Raw genomic sequence first — 24482 nt, 5'->3', positions numbered from 1 at the left:
GGTCGTAAGTCAAGCGGTCTCGACAACCGCTTAGACTTTCGAACCCGACCCGTTTGGTCGATCATTAGGATCCAACCAAACACATTATGTGACCATAGTTGTATAGGGAATAACCTTCCGAGGTTATACCTTATGGTCACTTCGTTTAGTTAGTTGTATGATAGGTAGATTATATGCATTAGGAAAACGACCAAAATGCCCTTTTTGCTCATAATTTCAATTTAAGCCTATGCAACCCAAATTTTGACACTTAAACTGATTTTGCAACATTATTAAACATCTTAGGGCATATAATACTTATCATAGGGCTAGTTAGACCATCCGAACGCGCATTTGCGCAAATGACGCGTTAACGTAGTTTAAACTACCTTAACGGGTCATAATGGGCCACAAGCACTTAGGATTGTTTCCAAATCAGAATTTTAGGTTTAGTAAACCATTCCATATGAGTTCCAACACTCATTTGGTTTAAAATACCTCATTCTATCTGATTCCTCGATTTATGTCCCACTACAGTAACATAGTATCCGATACACTAGGAACCACCTAAACACTTGAATTCTTGATCCTTTGAGCTTTGATATATCATTTGAACAAGACCTATACACAATCCCAAGTGAGTACATAGTTCGCCTCTTTTACGTTTTCAAATGTTTTGGGGTGATTCATACGTGTAACCAATTTATTATCCAATGTATGGCATATATCTGTTTACTAAGTGTTTTTATGTGTATTATTCCGATTATGCAAACACGACGATTATCCAAATCCTTATAAGATCTATCTGTCTTCATAGTTAGACTCTTATAGGATATTGATGTACAGTCTTAGATCTTCCTATCTTCATAGTGAGATTTTTAAGAAGTACATTATCAGACAATGGTTATGGTTTATGTGTAGAGATTGTTGGTGATTTAGATAACGAAACTAGAGTAATACAATAAGGACATGGTGGATACGCCGCTGGTACTTCCTATATATAAATGTGCTTATTGTATAACCCTTTGTGGCGTTATCCCGAATCACCATTAGGATTTAGGATGTTATGATGCAATGATTCAATGAGACAAAACCAAATCTTTTAGCATCGATCTATCTTTATAGATTGATTCTTCTGGGATGTTTAAGTGCTAGCATTGAATTCCTTGATCGGATTTAAATGTGTACTTTAATGTGTATGTGATAAGACGATGTGACGAAAACCGGATCCCTGTAGTATCTATCTATCTATCTATCTATCTATCTATCTATCTATCTATCTATCTATCTATCTATCTATCTATCTATCTATCTATCTATCTATCTATCTATCTATCTATCTATCTATCTATCTATCTATCTATCTATCTATCTATCTATCTATCTATCTATCTATCTATCTATCTATCTATCTATCTATCTATCTATCTATCTATCTATCTATCTATCTATCTATCTATCTATCTATCTATCTATCTATCTATCTATCTATCTATCTATCTATCTATCTATCTATCTATCTATCTATCTATCTATCTATCTATCTATCTATCTATCTATCTATCTATCTATCTATCTATCTATCTATCTATCTATCTATCTATCTATCTATCTATCTATCTATCTATCTATCTATCTATCTATCTATCTATCTATCTATCTATCTATCTATCTATCTATCTATCTATCTATCTATCTATCTATCTATCTATCTATCTATCTATCTATCTATCTATCTATCTATCTATCTATCTATCTATCTATCTATCTATCTATCTATCTATCTATCTATCTATCTATCTTCATAGCTAGACATACATGGGATGTCTAAAGTACAATTGATGTCCTTGTTTGGATTCATTGTGTACTTTAATGCGTGTTTACAAGTTGGTGGCAAGTTGATGATTTTATGTGTTTATGTGGTTAGTTGTGATTTAGATAACGAAACGAGTGTAATAAAATAAGAACATGGTGGATACGCTGCTGGTACTTCCTATATATAAGTGTTTTTATTTTATTACTCTTGTAGCGTTATCCGAATCACATTAGGGTTTATATGTTAGATTCTTAGAAGGATATTCAAAGTATTATTATAAATCATTGACTTGATTTTAATAATACTCACACAAGTTATGACAGATTTCAAATCAGTTATTACTAATCCTTGATTGGATTTCTAATAACACATTCTCAAGTTTTATGACGATTTCAATGTGATTACAAAGTACAATTTCTATGGCATAAAAATTACTAGTAATAATCATATTGCCATATACAAAACTGTTTGCCACAAGTTTTCACAATCAAGATTATGTATTGCAATACTAAACTTTTGCCATTCTCTGGCTTCAAGATTTCATTTTCAATCGACAACTCTCGTAGTTGTCAAAATATTGCAATACCAAACTTTTTGCCATTTATTTGGCTAACAAAACCTAGGTACTCGCCGACATTTTTATGCTGGCTGTTTTTCACATATGTTTCAGGATTTCGACTATTCAAGCATGCAACACATAGGACTGCATCCGGGCCTTAGACTTCTTTAATCAAAAGACATTTACATGTATTCTTTGTAAAACAATGTTAACAATATCGAAACAATTTAGTCCTAGTAGTTGTGAGCAATTTGTAACGTGACTCCCCGATTGTTCCACCGCGTGTTGTTGTATTACGCGATTGGGGTGTTACAGATTGGTATCAGAGCACTGGTTATAGGGAATTAGGTTATTAGTATGCCTTTAACCTAGTCTATAACCTTCCTAGGGACCCAAACATGAGTAGACTTAGGATTTCTATCCTAATCCTCATCCTTATTCGTGCCACAACTACTCTATGATTTACGAATCATCTAACCTTAGATGATTTATCCTAAAACTTGGGCTTTAAGCCATTAGGTATTCCTCAAAATGTTTTTCTCAAAACGTTTCATTGAAATATTTCTCAAAATGTTTTCTTAAATGTTTTCGTCAAAATATTTCACAACATGTCTATCTCAAACAATTTTTATCAAAAGATTTCTTAAATGTTTTCCTCAAATATTTTTCATCGAAATCTTGGGTTTTAATAATGTGAACACATGTAAACACAAAGTTTCTTTATTTTAAAATTTTTAATTTAAAACATTTATCCTAAAAACAAGAAATTTTTAAAATGGTAAAGAATTTATAACACAAACCACTAACTTGGTTTGTATTCTCTCATCAAAAAATATTACAAAAGTTTATTTCTCAAAACAATTCTTGTTTCAAAACAAAATCCACAACACTATATTTTCCAAGTACAAGAACAAGACTTTTGAACAAGATTTTTACCAAAGTCGAGATTTTCAATTTACTATGATGATTCAAACTCATGACAATTTGATGGAATCTCACTTACTTAATTTTCATTATAGTTACTTCTTCAAGATGCCTCCTCACCGTGATGCCACTTGGAACGCTGAAATGGCAGCAATAATTGCTCAGCATCTAGCTGCTGTACTCCTAGACTGTTAGTCCCGAAAAACCCGTGACATCACTCAACGGTTCGATCGAACGCGGAATATAAGATCAAACCGACAAGAACAAAAAGAAATATTTTATTAAAAGACTCAGTGCCGCTGCTTAGATCGCACACAGTCTCAAGGACTGTCTGGTACGATCTTCGAGAACCTTGCACACAATCTCTAGGATTGTCAGGTACAAGGTTCTCCTTTGGGGATTACATTTTTGCTAAATGGAGAGCTCTACCACTAATAACCTAACATGACTATTTATAGGAGCCTCTACCCCATTGGCCCACATGGCCTAGCCCAAGCCCAAGTGCTAATCTAAATCCAAATAAACATAAATAAAAGTAATAAAGATAAGCGTAAAACTCTGGACCTAAAAATCTCCCCCTAGTTTTATGCTCTCTTTATTACGGTTTAGACGATCTCCAACTTGGGTCTTCTCCTTTAGTGGCCCAGCAGTAAACGAGCCCATCAACGTATCTCGGATGTTGCAAAGTTTCTGATGAATGATAGAATGCCATGTGTCTCGGATGTATAAATACTATGATGACAGTTGATCTCGGCAATAAATGTATCTCGGATGAAAGATTGTTGTCCGTGATGATGATATAATGATGATATCTCACAATGATTCTATGGATGTTGACTTTGAGAATTTGATGGAATCTGAGATGGATATTTACTCAAAAATGATGTATCTCAAATGCTTTCTGAGCTCCTCTCTATTGGGCTAACAATAAATGGTCCAGTAGCCGAGATATTTAGCTCCACTGTTGGTCCATAGCAACTGCCACGATGTTGCACAAACCTGGGTTCAAAAATTGTATTAACTGATAGTGCACAAACCTAGGCTCCTATCATTTGGGCTCAAAAAGGTCACCATCCTTAGAAGGTTCTTGGCAGCATTGTTGACCCCCACGGAATGTTGCATCACTAATGGTCCCCACAAAAATTATGCGCTGAATTCAAAACATTCCCTTCATTTCCTTTGACCGTTGATCATACACCTCATCTGATGGCTGCCATTTGTTAGGGTTTTTTAATTCTTTGATTTGACAACATGTGCAGCCGTCAAGAAGATTCCTCAACATTATTTGCTGACATCATCATCTTTTCAATTGTTTTCATTTCATCTGGGCATCATCACCTGAGATCGCATTATCTTTATCCGAAATCATATCATTCCATCATGTTCACCGGCTGTCATCCATCCTTTACCAGCCGCTATCACCCATGTTCTCTCTCTCTCTCTCTACGATATGAACATCATCTAAACCTCAAGAACACCATAAAAATTCAAGCAGACATCAAACCAAAGCTTTCACTCTCTCTTCACTGGCGCCGTTGCAAAGCCATCGTAAGCCACCATGTTTACCATCGGAATAAACAAATCCGGTCATCAACCAAGAAATCAAACCCGTCATCTGTACTAACATAACCATCCCCTAATCTTGATTCCCCTGGCCCACTTGCAGACCGTGTGTCGAACAGTCGGGGTGCAAGATCAAACCTTTTAGAATTTAGACAAGCTGTAAGCAACATATTGAACGACAAAGCTGACCTGGGTGTTTTTATCGTTTCCGTCTGGTTATAGGTCTTCAAAGCATGCTCAAACATTTCGGCAATCACAAGACACCAACAACCAGTTTTCTAACCATCACCGAAATCCGATCATGTTCTGCGAACTCCGACCTGAAAAACCTGCAACTTCACTCTATATTTCTCCGTCTCCATTCATCTTCCGGCTACTACACCAGATCTTAGAATTTTTTCAGATCTATAGTGATATCTAGATCTTTCAATGAACCGAGACTCTGAACATTCATCCCCGACACTATGCAAAACTTCTTCTCGTTCTTCGAGTGATATCAAAACCGAGCCTTTGAAAGACTTCAACGGCTCTGATACCACTTGTTAGTCCCGAAAAACCCGTGATATCACTCTAGGATTAATTGAATGCGGAAAGTAAGATCAATCCATAAGAACAAAAAAAGATTTTTCATTACGAATCTTAGTGTCGCTGATTAGATCGCACACGGTTTCAACGAACCATCTGGTACGATCTTCGAGAACCTTGCACACAATCCCTAGGATTGTCGGGTACAAGGTTCTCCGGAGAAGTTAGGGAGGTTACGGAGATGTATGATGTATATGAACGGAGAAGATGAACGGAGTATGTCGGAGAAGAACAGTGTTCGGTGGTGGCGGAGCTCCGATGGAGGTGAAAGTGATGTAACGGTAGACGGATGACGCTGTTGCAGGTAACGGCGTTGTTGCAGGTAACAAAGTCGGGGATGGAAACGATATAATGAAGGCGGAGATCGGAAATGAGGTTGGAGATGATGGTTGCAGGTAAAACAGGTCGATGATATTGATGAATATGTCCGATGAATTTTATGAATGATGTATCGTTAACGTTAATGACTACTGAAATGCTCTCGGATGATTTGAATGTGTTATTTCGGATGAGGATGAATGTTTCTGATTGTTGTCCGATGATGTGGGATGATGTCACAGCTGCATCAGCAAAAGAATGTCTAGGAACATTCCATGGCGGCTTCATAGGATGTCATTTCAAGGAATTATAAAACCCTAAGAGATATGCACCGTCAGATGGGTGGATGATCAACGGTTTTTAAAAAAAAAGGAAGGGAAAAGGAATGTCTTGTTTTCAGTGCAACATTTTGTGGGGACCATGGTGGAAGCTAAATTGGACAGGTTCAATTTTTCTTTGGATAACTGAATTATGGGTGACATTTATCTTTGTCAAGGTACCCCACTTTTCAGGGTTGTCTTTAATAATATTTAATTCAGTAAAAACATAAGACAGGAAATTGGACTTTATTATGAATTATCACTCTACTATTTGGGCCCAAATGATGAGCATATGCATGTGTTAAAGATTAATTCCTTTTATTGGGCTTCTGCGATTTGGGCGTATTTTTGGTCATTCTTCAATCTGCTAAGCTCGGTTGGAGTTTGGGCTTAGAGTTAATAATTTTGGGGTGTGTCTGCTTGGATCGGAAGGTTTATGGAAGATGGACCGACAAAATGAGGACACGCTAGCAAGAGGTATGGGTTTAAATTTCTATGAAGTTCCTATTGGTTCCGGTGCAAACTTGTGTTTTTGGGCGACTTGAATACCAGACGGATCACTTGAATCCGTGTGTTCTTGTTAGCGAATCAATACATTTGCATCCGAGATAACACGTCTGATCCGACATCGTCCGAGATCAAGTTTTTCATTCCATCAATCATCCGCAATCATTCGAGATGCGTCCGAAGTCTTCCGTCAATCGTCCGAAATCCAAGATACTTGTGTCTCATCCGAGATCGTCTATACCGTAATAAAGAGAGCATAAAACTAAGGGGAGATTGTTAGGTCCAGAGTTTTAAGCTTGTCTTTATTACGGTCTTTCATGTTTATTTGGTTAAAATTATGATTTGGGCTTGGGCTAGGCCATGTGGGCCAATGGGGTAGAGGCTCCTATAAATAGTCATAATTAGGTTATTTTAGTAGAGCTCTCCTATAGTGTCACCATGTAATCCCCAAAGGAGAACCTTGTACCCAACAATCCTAGGGATTGTGTGCAAGGTTCTCGAAGATCGTACCAGACGGTTCGTTGAAACCGTGTGCGATCTAATCAGCGACACTAAGATTCGTAACGAAAAATCTCTTTTTGTTCTTATGGATTGATCTTACTTTCCGCATTCGATTAATCCTAGAGTGATATCACGGGTTTTTTGGGACTAACAAGTGGTATCAGAGCCATTGAAGTCTTTCAAAGGCTCGGTTTTTATATCACTCGAAGAACAAGAAGTTTTGCAGTGTCGGGGGATGTGTGTTCGTTAACAAAGAGATCTCCAGTTTATAAAATCTGGTTTTCATTTACAGATCTAAAAATTCAAGATCTGGTGATGTTTCTATTCAGCCAACTACACTGCTGAGTGTGTGTTGTAGATGTTTCGGCCACCAAACGGAAAAAGGATGGAGGTGGTCGGAGGTGGTGTAGAAGATGACGGTGGTGAAGAAGGTGGCTGGAGGATGATTAATGGAAAGAAGATGATGGTTGTAAGATGGTTGTAGGATGAGGTGCTATGATGTTTAACGATGGCAAAAGAAGTTGAGAGGAGGTGTACGGTGGTCGGAAGCGGATAAACAACGGAGACGCTAAGTGACGGAGAGGCAGTGAGGTGCTCGTCGGTGGTGCGATGCTGATGGATAACGATGGTGTCACACCCCCAAAATCCACACGCGGAGTACCACCGCTTGGAGGCGTGACATGACCTGGATCATGCCACCAATCATATTGAACATAGTAAGTAATAAATGTAAATCAACCAAACAATATGTAAGGTGTTCAAAACAGAGCATATTAAGTGTCTAGCGGAAGCATAAATGTAAACCCAATGTAAGTAATAAGTTCAAATGTTTAAATGTTTTAACATGGCATCCTCGATCCATGTCCCACAACGACTGCGCCTCCCGTGCAAGCTCCATGTATACCTAAGGTCCTGCAAGGCATGTAACAGAGAGTCAACAACAAAGTTGAGCGAGTTCACAGTTGGTTGTTCAGTGATCGTAATAGTATAGTAGGTCGTATGTTTGTTTAGTGAATCATGTTTCGTATGCATTTGTATCGCAGCCCCCTAGGTATGTTTGCGAAGATTAGTGGGAGTTTCCCAAGTATTCTAGACTTGGTATATTTGTATCGCAGCCTTCCCCGCATGTGTGCGAAGTTTAGTGTATGGTTCGCAGCCATTCTAGGCATGTGTGCAAAGATTAGTTCAAATATCGCAGCCATTCCCGGCGTGTGTGCGAAGAGAAGTATTTGTATCACTAGTCTAGCAGTATCTATCAATAACCTTCCTCTCCCGAGACCTATAGTACGTAATCCCGATAATAACTTAGGTACAAGAAATCTTCCAAACCCATTCCCGACCCTGGGAACCCCATGCCTTGGTAAGAGTGTGAACTCACCTTGGTTCGCTCGGCAGATACACAGAAGGGTCAAGTCTAGCTGCTAGTGGTCAACCACGTCCTAAGATGGTTACTGATGACGGGGGTAGCCCGAGACCAAATAAAATGACCAAGTATGTAAACGCCCAAAAGGTTAAAAGGTTCAATGGTTGAAAAAGCTGAGGAGATGGAGTAAAGTAACACGGGAACAGTGAACAAGTCACATCCCCAAACAGTCTCACCAACCACAGCCGTAAAAGCAATGCAGGTCCACAGAGTACATGCTATTACCCAGGGGTCAAAAGGCTTCAACCCCCGAAAGGGTAAGCCCCTCACTACAAGATGGTTCACTAGTTAAATGAATACTTCTTTGGGAGATGTCCTCTCCTATATAAGTGGCACTTCATTTATCAAAGGGACATCCCAGATCAGATTTGCTTCCTCAAACTCTGGTCCTTCACATCGTACACTTACTTCACTCAAGTGTCTCTCACTCACATTCACATTACACTTATTCTTTTTGTTCCCCAATCCTTTTCTGAACAATACTTCAGAATTGGATCTTCAAACAAGAAATATAAACTAGTGAACCTCCTTCCATGTCTTGCAAACGTGGGGGGATCCCACGACCTGCGTTAGGCAAGGTTAAACCCTTTAACCCTTCTGCCTAACCGCCCTTGCTACCATCTTTGGTCTAATATTTGTTGTTTCAACAAGTTGGCGCCCACCGTGGGGCTACGCCGCTATTTCTCCTCAAAAAGACCTAGTAGTGTAGCTCTTCTCTCTTAAAATTGCCATGTCTGAAAGTGGATCCCCAGGTGAAGTGAACCAGGTACCAAACACTTCAACTCCGGGTAGTAGTCAAGCTCATGTGGCTATTCCAACTTCTTCTTCAACTCCGGGGAGCACACCCGAGTTTCTCACCTTTAACACTCCAACTCCTTCTAGATCTGGAGTTCCTTCCCCTAACGTCGGTGTCACGGACAACCCCACACGTATTGAACTTACCCCCGAGGGAGTTGCTAATAATTTTCTTGAGTTGAGGACTCTCCTCAACCAGTATTTGAACAAAGAAAAGGACAAGGGAGTGAGGATTCGTCTAGACTATGATGAAGCTGAACCAACACTGTCTCCCGGACCTCCCATTCCACCATTTACAACCAGGAATGAGGCTAGCCCCAGTAATCCTCCAAACCCTGTTCCATATTTATCTGCCATGACAAATCCTACAACATATCCCCTCTTTTCGTCCCAACCAGTTACAAGTGGTGCTCCTCTGGGCCACGAGCTGACTTTGGATCAGCTCCTACATTCCCCAGTATCAAGCTTTCCAGCCTCTACCGCCACTTCGTGGGAGCAAGCCCTGTCTGTGCTTCCATTGGCACGAAGTGCGGTAATGAGCACCCCCCTTGGAGTTAGCTGCCCGATCAGATCCGGAAGCCTCCAAGGTTTCAACCATATGTCCCAGATGATGACCCAGATGATGGCCAGTTTCCCGTGGCAACACTTCATCAATCAAGTGCTAGCCACTCAAGGGAACAACAATGGTAATAATAATATGGGTACAAGGGTCGAAGAAGATTTGGCTAAACCCTACAAGCTGAGTAACCTTTCATGCTTCTCACAGCAAATAGCCGATTATGATTTTCAAACAAAGATCAAGATGCCGTCCCACATCAAAATGTATGATGGGTCTGAGGACCCAGAGGACCATCTTCAGATCTTTACCGGTGCAGCAAGGATAGAAAAATGGTCAAACGCTGAATGTTGTTTAATGTTCATGCAAACCCTTATCGGATCTGCCAGGATCTAGTTCAACGATTTACCTGCTCGAAGCATTCGAAGCTTTGACGACCTTAGCAAGGGTTTTTTGGCCAACTTCTCCCAGCAGAGATGATATGTCAAAGATGCAACCGTCATTTTTCAAATAAAACAACGAGACAATGAAAGTCTTCGTGAGTTTATTGAACGATACAAAAAGGAAGGTCTAACCTATGTAGGGGCAGATGAAAAAATGAGGGTAGCCGGTTTCATGAACGCTATCACCTCGAAATACCTCACAAGAGATTTCAACAAGTCCCTGCCCAAGACCTTGGAGGAGGCCCTCGAAAGGGCAGAAGCCCACATCTGGGGAGAGGAAGCAGTTGACATCAAAGAACAAAGGAAAAGAGGGTCTGGCTGGCGAAGTAATAGCCCGGTCAGAAAAAGAGGGAATTACAACTCCTATGACAGACGGCAAAAGGGTTCAGACCATCGAAGGTCTGAAGGCCGGAACCCTCCAACCAGGGAAAAAGGCATGAGTTTCACACCCCTCACAAAGACCCCTCAAGAAATCCTTGCAACAGAAGAAGTCAAACAGAACTTTAGGCCTCCTAGGCCTCTCCCCAAAAGTAGAAAAAATGAGAACTCCACACAGTTCTGTGAGTTTCATGAAGAAAAGGGTCACCACACCAACGATTGCTTCCAACTCAAGAAAAGAATTGAAGAGGCTGTTAAGTCAGGTGAACTCGCCCATTTGGTAAAAGGGGTTCGAGACAAAATGGCTGAAGGCAAGGGAAAGGAAGTCAATATGGTAAACTCTGATGAAAAGGTTCCTCATAAGAGGCAGCGGTTGGAAGCTTGGGAGCTTCAATGTGTCTGCTTCCCCCCCAACAGAAAAAGGCCCTCTTTCAAGCCCTCTAGTCGTGGAAGCTACCATTGGAACGTTGGAAACACATAGGGCATACATAGACACTGGGGCAGCCACTGAAATCATGTTCGAGAAATTTTTCAACCTCTTGAGTAATGAAGAACGTTCAAGGATTCAACCCTCTGGAACCTCCATAAAAGGCATTGCTGATATACCCCTCAAGCCTTTAGGGCAACTGAAACTAGATGTTTGCTTCAGTGAAGGTCAGAAGAAAAGGATCCAGCCACTTACCTTCGTGGTTCTCAACATACCTTCAAACTATGATGTGATCATAGGGAGGCCGGGGCAATGTGCCTTCTTTATGGCAGTGTCCGTTGGGCATGGCACGGTAAAATTCCCAATCGAAAGGGGGGTAGCAACCCTTCAACCCTCCCAAGAGGCCTATATGGTTGAAGGCGAAAGTCCTAGAAGTGAAGAAGACAAGCAAAGGCTTATCATAAATCCTAAGTACCCTGAACAAAGAAAAAGGGTCAACCCAAGCCTTTCACAAGAAACTCTCTCTTATTTGGAAAAGTTGTTGACACATTACAGCGATGTCTTCGCTTGGTGTCCGGAAGATATGACAGGAATCCCCCGAAGCATTGCTGAACATGAGTTGAGGATACCACCCGATGTCAAACCTGTGGTCCAAAAGAAAAGAAGCTTAGGACCAGAAAGAAGCCTGGCTGCTTGTCAGGAGGTTGAGAAGCTCGTATCTGCTGGTATTCTCCGAGAAGTTAAGTACCAATCATGGGTTGCAAACCCGGTTATGGTCAAGAAACCAGATAACTCCTGGAGAATGTGCATAGACTTCAAAGATTTGTCCTAAGGACTGCTATCCACTACCAGAAATTGACCTTAAGGTTGACTCGCTCACCGGTTACCCTTTCAAATGCTTTCTTGATGCTTACAAAGGGTATCACCAAATACTCATGAAAGAGGAAGATGAAGAAAAGACGGCGTTCCACACTGATAAAGGAATCTTCTGTTACAAGAAGATGCCTTTTGGACTAAAGAACGCTGGAGCAACCTACCAACGTCTGGTGGACAAAGCTTTTGTAAGCCAAATTGGCAAAAACATGGAAGCCTATGTCGATGACTTGATAATCAAAAGCAAGACGGAGTATCAAATGCTTGACGACATCCAATAAACTTTCAAAAATCTCAGAAAGGTTAACATGAAACTTAACCCTGAAAAGTGCTCATTTGGATTCGAAGAAGGAAAATTCCTGGGTCACATTGTCGGAAAACAAAGCATCAAGGCCAACCCAAACAAAGTAAAAGCTGTCCTCGAAGCCAAGCCACCGAAAACCAAAAAAGAGGTTGAAAGCTTAAACAGAAAACTTGCTGCCTTGAAGCGTTTCACTTCCAAGCTGGCCGAGCGGTCCCTACCCTTTTACAAAACACTTAAAAATTGTTCGGATAAGAAGGATTTCAAGTGGACTGATGAGGCTGAGGAAGCATTCAACCAGATGAAACAACACCTGGCCTCCTTGCCAGACATTGCAGCTCCAGAAACGGGAGAGTTGATCTCAGTCTATCTATCAGTTGCTGAAGAGGCTATAAGTGCAATCCTCACAATCGAACGAAACACGGCTCAGGTACCCGTTTACTTCTTCAGCAAAACTTTAAAATTAGCTGAGACCAAATATCCTCCCTTGAAAAACTTGCCCTAGCCCTAGTTCAAACAGCTAGAAGGCTTAGGAGGTATTTCCAAGCACATCCTATACAAGTGGTCACTGACCAACCTGTTAAAAATGTGCTCGAAAAACCTGAGAACTCAGGAAGGCTAGCAAAATGGGCAGTGGAACTAGGTGAGCACAACATCATCTATGTCCCACGAAAAGCTATTAAAGCCCAAGTCTTGGCCGACTTCCTTGTTGAAGTCCCAAACCAAACAATTGACGAAGTAAACACTACCACCACTGAACCCTCCAACCTTGAGGCCTGGAAGCTATTTACCGACGGTGCTTCAAGCGTTGAAGGGTCAGGGGCTGGGTTAGTTGTAATCAACCCTGAAGGGTTAGAATTCACATATGCTCTTCGTTTTGATTTTCAGACCACCAATAATGAGGCTGAATACGAGGCACTGATCGCCGGCTTAAGGCTGGCCAAAGAAATGAAAGTCCAAAAGCTTGAAGTGTTCACAGATTCATTACTGGTCTCAAGCCAAGTCAACGATAGCTACCTTTCCAAAGAACCCAATATGAGAAGATACAAAGAAAAATCCAAGGAATTGATGAACACCTTCCAAGCATGCAGTATCAAACAAGCGTAGGCAATAACTTTATCCCGTTGCATCAATACACACCCAAGACCCTGTATCGACGCGTCACAATAAACCACAAAGTCGTCCGTGCCCTCTGGCAATGAGAGAATAGGTGCGCTGCAAAGCCTATCCTTTAGGTACTGAAAAGCGGTTTCCTGGGGACCTCCCCAACGGTAGGTGACACCCTTCTATGTCAGTAGTGTAAGCGGCTGTGCGATCTTGGAGAAGTCTTTGATAAACCGTCTGTAGTAACCCGCCAAACCCAAGAATTGGCGTATTTCCGTTGGTGTACGCGGTGCAGGCCAGTTCCTGATCGAATCTACCTTGGATGGATCGACATGAATCCCATCCCGGTTCACCACATGGCCTAAGAAGTGGACTTCACGAATCCAGAAGTCGCATTTTGAAAACTTGGCGTACAGTTGTTCCTTTCGAAGAAGTTCCAAGATAAGACGTAAGTGCTGCTCGTGTTCCTCCCGACTCTTGGAGTAGATCAGGATGTCGTCGATGAAAACAATGACGAACTTGTCTAGATAGGGTTTGCACACCCTGTTCATAAGATCCATGAAAACTGCAGGCGCGTTCGTAAGCCCAAATGGCATAACTAGAAACTCGTAATGACCGTAGCGAGTTCTGAACGTTGTCTTGGAGATGTCCTCATCCCGGACTCTCAGTTGATGATAACCAGACCGTAGATCAATCTTGGAGTAGTAACTCGACCCTTGCAACTGGTCGAATAAGTCGTCAATACGGGGAAAAGGATAGCGGTTCTTCACTGTGACCTTGTTCAGTTCGCGATAGTCTATGCACATCCTGAAAGTGCCATCCTTCTTTTTCACGAATAGTACTGGAGCTCCCCAAGGCGAAGAACTTGGACGAATGAAGCCCTTATCCAAGAGCTCTTGTAGTTGCTTTGACAGTTCTTCCAGTTCAGTTGGAGCTAAACGATACGGTGCGCGAGCTATAGGTGCTGCTCCAGGAGCAAACTCAATCTGGAATTCAACCAGGCGGTGAGGCGGTAAACCGGGTAAATCTTCAGGAAACACCTGAGGAAAGTCACGTACAACTGGAATATCCTCCAGCTTCTTTTCTTTCGCTGATGCGTCAGTGACAAGTGCCAAAATGGCGGTATGACCCTTTCGCAAACATTTCTGCGCCTTCAAGAAAGAGATGATGCCAACCACAGCACCACTCTTGTCGCCTTGAACTTCAAGAGGTTCTCGACCAGATCGAGGAATGCGCATTACTCTTTCCTTGCATACAATTTCCGCTTGCTGTTGGGATAACCAATCCATTCCAATGACTATATCGAAGCTACCCAAAACTATGGGGATGAGATCAATCGAGAAGGTCTGACCCGCTAGAACGATGTTACAACCCTTGACTATATGCGTGGCCTCTACACTTTTACCATTTGCTAGTTCTACGACATGTTTGGTGTTTAGGGGTGTTGGGGTACGTTTTAACAATTTACTCATTTTCAAAGACATATAACTCGTATCCGCACCTGAATCAAACAAAATAGTAACATAGATATCGTCGAGAAGAAACTTACCCATAACGACGTTGGGATCATTTCTGGCATCACCCTGCCCCAACACAAATGCACGACCCCTTGCTTCATTGCCGTTGTTGTTCCCACCATTGTTGTTGTTGCCATTGCCATTTCCCTGATTGTTGTTGTTGTTGTTGTTCTGGTTCCTGTTTAGCTGAGGACAGTGCCTTTTGAAGTGACCCTCTGCACCACAATGAAAACATCCCCTGTTGCCCTGTTGCTGATTCTGTTGTGCTGGTGGCTGCTGCTGATTCTGATTCGCAGGCCGAGGGCTCCGACAATCCTTGGCCTCATGACCCAACTTGAGGCATCTTTGGCAGCGACCCTTGTTACACTGGCCACTATGGTGTCTGTTACAGGTGTTACACTTAGGAAGGTTCCCTCGATATCCGCCCTGCCTGTGACTGCCGGAAGATTGCTGACTGGGACTCTGATAACTATCAGTCTTTCGCTGCTGAACCTGTGACTGAACTGAAGCTGACCCCTTGCTGGAATCCCCATCCCATTTTCTCTTGCTGTCGCTGGGAGTAGCAAGTGTAGTGGCAGTGGTAGCGGTAGCAGTAGCGCTGATACGTTTAGGCAGCCTGTTCTGATCCACTGCCTGATCTGTGAGACGGTGAGCGAGACGTTGAATGGCCTGGATGTTGTCAAGATTGGCCGATGTTACATGACTCTGAATTTCTGGCGTTAACCCCTTGAGATACAGCTCAATGCGCTTGATTGGAGGGTCCACCATAGTTGGACACAGCACGGCCAGTTCGTTTGACCTCTTGGTATAAGCTTCGATCTCTGACCCCGTCATTTTCAGATGGTACAACTCATCTTCCAACTTGTGAATGTCTTCCCGAGTGCAGTACTCTCTTTTGATCAATTCCTTGAAATCATTCCAAGGGGTGGCGTTAGCAGCTGCCAACCCTAAGATCTGAACTTGGGCGTTCCACCAAGTTAGTGCTATTCCTTCTAGCGTGCCAGTGGCGTATTTCACCCTGCGAGCCTCAGGGCACTCGCACATCTCGAACACGGACTCGAGCTTTTTGAACCAGTGGAGGAGTCCAACCGCTCCTTCAGTGCCACTAAACATACTTGGATGACAGTCCATGAAGATCTTGAAAGTACAAACAGGTTGTGGGGCGTGTTGACCTATCGTGTACAAATAGGACAAAGTTAAACACAAGAGTTAATGTAGGATCTAAAGATCCTAGTGTGAATCACATCCGCAGGGTATACTACCTGCTTGTGCAACTGCAAGCGCCGCAGCTACTTGTTCATTGATAAGAGCCGTCAACTGGGCTTGAGTCATGTTCACACGTCCAGACATGATCTTCATAGTAAAAGTAGAACAAGTGAGAATGGTTCGCGAATTAGTGCGATGACAGAATAGTGTGAGCACATAGGTGTTCTTAAGCAATAACAAGTTGTGAGCAATGTAATCTAAACATACTACGAGCAATGTTCTATGCAATTCTAGCATGTAGGCAATAAACATAAACCTTATTACCTAAGATGTTGAGTCTTGCACGTGGAGCGAAGCGTCGTTGTGGATCGTCGAGCACTGTACTAGTTATAGTCTGGTTTTAATAAAAACGTTTTCCCCATATTAAAACCAAGTTCTCTATAACCAATGGCTCTGATACCAATCTGTCACACCCCCAAAATCCACCTGCGGAGTATCACCGCTTGGGAGCGCGACTGACCAGGATCAAGCCACCAATCATATCAAACATGTAATTAATAGTAAATGCCATTCAACCACCAATATGAAAGGTGTTCCAAAACATAAGTATGTTATCACTGTTTAGCGGAAGCGTATAAATAAAAATCCAACATAAATAAGTATGAAATGTCATAAGTGTTTAATAAGACAATCACGATCCAAGCCCACAACGACCAGCTCCTTCATGTGCAAGCTCCATGTATCTAACGACCTGCAAGGCATGTAACAAAGGATCAACAACTAGTTGAGCGAGTTTACAGAAAGTAAATGCGTGATAGTAAGTATAACCACTAGACTATTCGTAGCCATATGTGTTCTACATATCCCGAGAACAATAATACGTACAAGTTTACGTAGGTTTTACGTAAGTATCCTTCACAACCGAGGATAGGGGTACGCGGGGGTTTACGTAGGTTTTACGTAAGTGCCTGACACAACCGAGGCAGTAGTGAGTATAAGTTCACGTAGGTTTTACATGAGTGTCCTTCGCAACCTGAGGACAGTGAGTAGCACAAGTATACGTAGGTTTTACGTATGTGTCCTGCACAACCGAGGACGATGGTATGGTAGTCTAGTAACAGTGTATGTACGAATCTATTCAACCTCATTCCTTCAATCCCATCCCCAAGCCCTGGGAATCCCATGCCTTAGTAAGAGTGTGAACTCACCTTAGTTTGCTCGGTATGCTTAGTATGGGCTCACAGTTAATCAGTCACGTCCTAAGGTACGCACGTATATATAATCAGTTTATATCCAAGTTGTTCATGTATAGGTATAATCACATAAGTACTAGCATGCATCCATTATCATGTAAGTCATGCACATCACTTAACAACAGTTTATCAAATCCAGTTAACCTCTAACAGACTTAAATCAGGTTACTGTGCAAATCATTCGAGTTGGCGTATCACAGGTTGGCGAAACACATGTTGACGAAACACATTCTGTTTCGTCAACTACCCTCGGCGAAACACCCTTCCTATTTCGTCGATTACCCCTTGGCGAAACACATACTCTGTTTCACCAAACTCCTATTTCGTCAAACAGTCTGTTACGTCCATAAGTCAGTTACGTCAATCACGCCAATCAGTTACAGAACTTATCACAGAAACCCTAACCATCTAAAACAGCCGTCATGAACATCCATCATGATTGTCATCAAAAACAACCATAAAATTCAGTAATCATCATCTACAACAGTTACGAATCACAGCATATCCAACAGTTACAACATCTACAATCATTCAGCCAAACCAACTCATGTAATCCTGTGAATTACTAAATCACTTTACCATCATGATTCTCATTCAGTCAATCATTACGTAATTCGAATCATCATTCAGTTGACATATAGACCTACATATATATATATATATATATATATATATATATATATATATATATATATATATATATATATATATATATATATATATATATATATACATATATATTATCCAGTTAAACATGATCAGTAGTACAATTAATCAGACCTAGTCTAACGATTCACAACAGAAATATCAACCCTATCAATCAACCCAATGAATTATCAATCCGATGCAACAATCTCATCATCTAATCAATCATAAACATACAGCCATGCAATAATTTTCTAAGGAACCATTCAAGAATCAAGCAACAGTGCAAACTAACCAAGATGGAGAGATCACTATACTGATTGAAAGGAAAAGACTTCAAAGCTTGTAGTTGCCGTCACACAGGAAAACAATAGGGCTCTAGGGTTTCGATGGTTTCCTTAAAAGTATGGTGAATGAACGAGTTACCGAACAAATACTTCACATAACGAGTTGGGCCTGAACTGGGCTTTGGCGAAACACATGTGGGCCGGCGAATCAGATTTGGCGAGACTAGAATTGGCGAAACATAGCCAGTTTCGTCGAGTATGGGTTGACGAGTCACAATTAGTTTCGTCCAGAACGAGTTAGCGAATCACATTTGATTCGGCGGGTCCTTAATGAGCCTTAGGTGGAAATAGTTTGAATAGTTTAATCAGCTATAATTTCATGTTACCCTAAAACACAACCAACCCATCACATACTCATAAAATCACAAACACTTTATTATATCACAACATGTACATTACAAGACCAACAACTAATAGTCAAAGTCAACGGTTAAAGTCAACGTGCAGTAAATACGAAAGTGAAAGTCGGAAACTCGAGTTGTCACATTATCCCCAACTTGAAAGAAATTTCGTCCCGAATTTAGCATGCGGTTACTGAGGAAGCTAGGTAAGTTTTATCGTTCACTGGTTTTCCTGGGGTGTCACATCATCCCCCCGTTGATTTGGAATTTCGTCCCGAAATTCTGCTGTAGTAGCTTCACCCTCAGTAGTGGTTGCATTGGTTCAGAATAACTGGGGATACTTGAGTTTCATTTGATCTTCACGCTCCCAGGTGAACTCTGGGCCGCGACGGGAGTTCCAACGAACGCGAACAAGAGGGATTCTCGTGTTCTTGAGGACCTTAACATCCTGGTCCGTGATTTCAACAGGTTCCTCGACGAACTGCAACCGTTCGTCGATAGTGAGCTCCTTCAAGGGAACTATGAGGGTCTCATCTGACAGGCACTTTTTCAGATTCGACACGTGAAAGACATTGTGAACTGCACCGAGTTCAGCTGGTAGGTTTAGCTTGTAGGCCACTTTGCCTATTTTCTCAATGATCTCGAACGGTCCGACATACCGCGGATTTAGTTTGCCCCGTTTGCCAAAACGAACCACACCCTTCCAGGGTGAGACTTTAAGTAAAACCCGGTCCCCGACCTGAAATTCCAAAGGCTTCCTACGCTTGTCCGCGTAGGCTTTCTGACGGTCGCGTGCTGCCGCCATGCGTTGTCGTATCTGTGCAATCTTTTCCGTGGCGTCCACTACAATCTCTGGACCCGTGATCTGACTATCCCCCACCTCTGCCCAACAGAGAGGTGACCGACATTTACGTCTGTACAATGCCTCGAATGGAGCGGCTTGTATTCTGGTGTGATAACTGTTATTATACGAAAACTCCACCAAAGGGAGATGCTTTTCCCAGCCGTTGCCGAAATCAATAACACATGCCCGAAGCATGTCTTCAAGGGTCTGGATCGTTCGCTCAGACTGCCCATCCGTCTGAGGATGATATGCTGTGCTCATGTCTAATCGTGAGCCAAAAGATTTGTGCATCGCTTGCCATAGCTCTGACGTGAATCGTGCATCCCGATCCGAAATGATGGAGGTGGGCACCCCGTGCCTCGAAACAACTTCTTTAAGATAAACGTCTGCGAGAGTGGAGAACTTATCTGTTTCCTTTATAGACAGGAAGTGTGCAGACTTGGTGAGTCGATCCACGATCACCCATATGGTATCATTCCCACGCTGGGATCTGGGTAGGCCTGTAACAAAATCCATGGAAATTTCTTCCCATTTCCATTGCGGTATCTTGGGTTACTGAAGTAGGCCCGCTGGTTTCTGATACTCCACTTTGACTTTTGCACATGTCAAACACTTGCCAACGTAAGTCGCTATGTGGCCTTTCATGCCAGGCCACCAGTATGTTGTTTTAAGATCGTGGTACATTTTATCCGACCCTGGATGTACCGAGTAGCGAGACTTGTGTGCTTCATCCATCACAAGTTCCCGTAATCCGCCATATAATGGGACCCAAATACGCCCTGTTACATAGTAGGCGCCGTCTTCCTTTTGTTCCATTCGTTGCCTTGAGCCGCGTAAGGCTTCAGCCTTGACGTTCTCGGGTTTCAATGCTTCTACCTGAGCATCTCGTATCTGTGCTGGAAGACTAGACTGAATAGTGAGTTGCAAAGCTCGTACACGCCTAGGTGTAGTATCTTTCCGACTGAGGGCATCAGCCACAACATTGGCCTTGCCTGGATGGTACTTGATGGCGCATTCGTAATCGTTCAGAAGTTCAACCCATCTTCGTTGACGCATGTTCAAATCCTTTTGCTTAAGGATATGCTCGAGACTCATGTGATCGGTGTAAATTGTGCACTTGGTACCGTACAGGTAGTGTCGCCATATCTTAAGCGCGAAAACAACAGCTCCCAGCTCTAAATCGTGCGTCGTGTAGTTCCGTTCATGAACCTTGAGTTGACGAGAAGCGTAGGCAATAACTTTATCCCGTTGCATCAATACACACCCAAGACCCTGTATCGACGCGTCACAATAAACCACAAAGTCGTCCGTGCCCTCTGGCAATGAGAGAATAGGTGCGCTGCAAAGCCTATCCTTTAGGTACTGAAAAGCGGTTTCCTGGGGACCTCCCCAACGGTAGGTGACACCCTTCTGTGTCAGTAGTGTAAGCGGCTGTGCGATCTTGGAGAAGTCTTTGATAAACCGTCTGTAGTAACCCGCCAAACCCAAGAATTGGCGTATTTCCGTTGGTGTACGCGGTGCAGGCCAGTTCCTGATCGAATCTACCTTGGATGGATCGACATGAATCCCATCCCGATTCACCACATGGCCTAAGAAGTGGACTTCACGAAGCCAGAAGTCGCATTTTGAAAACTTGGCGTACAGTTGTTCCTTTCGAAGAAGTTCCAAGATAAGACGTAAGTGCTGCTCGTGTTCCTCCCGACTCTTGGAGTAGATCAGGATGTCGTCGATGAAAACAATGACGAACTTGTCTAGATAGGGTTTGCACACCCTGTTCATAAGATCCATGAAAACTGCAGGCGCGTTCGTAAGCCCAAATGGCATAACTAGAAACTCGTAATGACCGTAGCGAGTTCTGAACGCTGTCTTGGAGACGTCCTCATCCCGGACTCTCAGTTGATGATAACCAGACCGTAGATCAATCTTGGAGTAGTAACTCGACCCTTGCAACTGGTCGAATAAGTCGTCAATACGGGGAAGAGGATAGCGGTTCTTCACTGTGACCTTGTTCAGTTCGCGATAGTATATGCACATCCTGAAAGTGCCATCCTTCTTTTTCACGAATAGTACTGGAGCTCCCCAAGGCGAAGAACTTGGACGAATGAAGCCCTTATCCAAGAGCTCTTGTAGTTGCTTTGACAGTTCTTCCAGTTCAGTTGGAGCTAAACGATACGGTGCGCGAGCTATAGGTGCTGCTCCAGGAGCTAACTCAATCTGGAATTCGACCTGGCGGTGTGGCGGTAAACCAGGTAAATCTTCAGGAAACACCTGAGGAAAGTCACGTACAACTGGAATATCCTCCAGCTTCTTTTCTTTCGCTGATGCGTCAGTGACAAGTGCCAAAATGGCAGTATGACCCTTTCGCAAACATTTCTGCGCCTTCAAGAAAAAGATGATGCCAACCACAACACCACTCTTGTCGCCTTGAACTTCAAGAGGTTCTCGACCAGATCGAGGAATGCGAATTACTCTTTCCTTGCATACAATTTCCGTTTGCTGTTGGGATAAACAATCCATCCCAATGACTATATCGAAGCTACCCAAAACTATGGGGATGAGATCAATCGAGAAGGTCTGACCCGCTAGAACGATGTTACAACCCTTGACTATATGCGTGGCCTCTACACTTTTACCATTTGCTAGTTCTACGACATGTTTGGTGTTTAGGGGTGTTGGGGTACGTTTTAACAATTTACTCATTTTCAAAGACATATAACTCGTATCCGCACCCGAATCAAACAAAACAGTAACATAGATATCGTCGAGAAGAAACTTACCCATAACGACGTTGGGATCATTTCTGGCATCACCCTGCCCCAACACAAATGCACGACCCCTTGCTTCATTGCCGTTGTTGTTCCCACCATTGTTGTTGTTGCCATTGCCATTTCCCTGATTGTTGTTGTTGTTGTTGTTGTTGTTCTGGTTCCTGTTTAGCTGAGGACAGTGCCTTTTGAAGTGACCCTCTGCACCACAATGAAAACATCCCCTGTTGCCCTGTTGCTGATTCTGCTGTGCTGGTGGCTGCTGCTGATTCTGATTCGCAGGCCGAGGGCTCCGACAATCCTTGGCCTCATGACCTAACTTGAGGCATCTTTGGCAGCGACCCTTGTTACACTGGCCACTATGGTGTCTGTTACAGGTGTTACACTTAGGAAGGTTCCCTCGATATCCGCCCTGCCTGTGACTGCCGGAAGATTGCTGACTGGGACTCTGATAACTGTCAGTCTTTCGCTGCTGAACCTGTGACTGAACTGAAGCTGACCCCTTGCTGGAATCCCCATCCCATTTTCTCTTGTTGTCGCTGGGAGTAGCAAGTGTAGTGGCAGTGGTAGCGGTAGCAGTAGCGCTGATACGTTTAGGCAGCCTGTTCTGATCCACTGCCTGATCTGTGAGACCGTGAGCGAGACGTTGAATGGCCTGGATGTTGTCAAGATTGGCCGATGTTACATGACTCTGAATTTCCAGCGCTAACCCCTTAAGATACAGCTCAATGCGCTTGATTGGAGGGTCCACCATAGTTGGACACAGCACGGCCAGTTCGTTTGACCTCTTGGTATAAGCTTCGATCTCTGACCCCGTCATTTTCAGATGGTACAACTCATCTTCCAACTTGTGAATGTCTTCCCGAGTGCAGTACTCTCTTTTGATCAATTCCTTGAAATCATTCCAAGGGGTGGCGTTAGCAGCTGCCAACCCTAAGATCTGAACTTGGGCGTTCCACCAAGTTAGTGCTATTCCTTCTAGCGTGCCAGTGGCGTATTTCACCCTGCGAGCCTCAGGGCACTCGCACATCTCGAACACGGACTCGAGCTTTTCGAACCAGTGGAGGAGTCCAACCGCTCCTTCAGTGCCACTAAACGTACTTGGACGACAGTCCATGAAGTTCTTGAAAGTACAAACAGGTTGTGGGGCGTGTTGACCTATCGTGTACAAATAGGACAAAGTTAAACACAAGAGTTAATGTAGGATCTAAAGATCCTAGTGTGAATCACATCCGCAGGGTATACTACCTGCTTGTGCAGCTGCAAGCACCGCAGCTACTTGTTCATTGATAAGAGCCGTCAACTGGGCTTGAGTCATGTTCACACGTCCAGACATGATCTTCATAGTAAAAGTAGAACAAGTGAGAATGGTTCGCGAATTAGTGCGATGACAGAATAGTGTGAGCACATAGGTGTTCTTAAGCAATAACAAGTTGTGAGCAATGTAATCTAAACATACTACGAGCAAAGTTCTATGCAATTCTAGCATGTAGGCAATAAACATAAACCTTATTACCTAAGATGTTGAGTCTTGCACGTGGAGCGAAGCGTCGTTGTGGATCGTCGAGCACTGTACTGGTTATAGTCTGGTTTTAATAAAAACGTTTTCCCCATATTAAAACCAAGTTCTCTATAACCAATGGCTCTGATACCAATCTGTCACACCCCCAAAATCCACCTGCGGAGTATCACCGCTTGGGAGCGTGACTGACCAGGATCAAGCCACCAATCATATCAAACATGTAATTAATAGTAAATGCCATTCAACCACCAATATGAAAGGTATTCCAAAACATAAGTATGTTATCACTGTTTAGCGGAAGTGTATAAATAAAAATACAACATAAATAAGTATGAAATGTCATAAGTGTTTAATAAGACAATCACGATCATGCCCACAACGACCAGCTCCTTCATGTGCAAGCTCCATGTATCTAACGACCTGCAAGGCATGTAACAGAGGATCAACAACTAGTTGAGCGAGTTCACAGAAAGTAAATGCGTAATAGTAAGTATAACCACTAGACTATTCGTAACCATATGTGTTCTACATATCCCGAGAACAGTAACACGTACAAGTTTACGTAGGTTTTACGTAAGTATCCTTCACAACCGAGGATAGGGGTACGCGGGAGTTTACGTAGGTTTTACGTAAGTGCCTGACACAACCGAGGCAGTAGTGAGTATAAGTT

Source organism: Helianthus annuus, chromosome 3, assembly GCF_002127325.2.
Source record: "Helianthus annuus cultivar XRQ/B chromosome 3, HanXRQr2.0-SUNRISE, whole genome shotgun sequence".
In the NCBI taxonomy this organism is placed as follows: domain Eukaryota; kingdom Viridiplantae; phylum Streptophyta; class Magnoliopsida; order Asterales; family Asteraceae; genus Helianthus; species Helianthus annuus.
Note: the sequence above shows the minus strand (reverse complement) of the source record.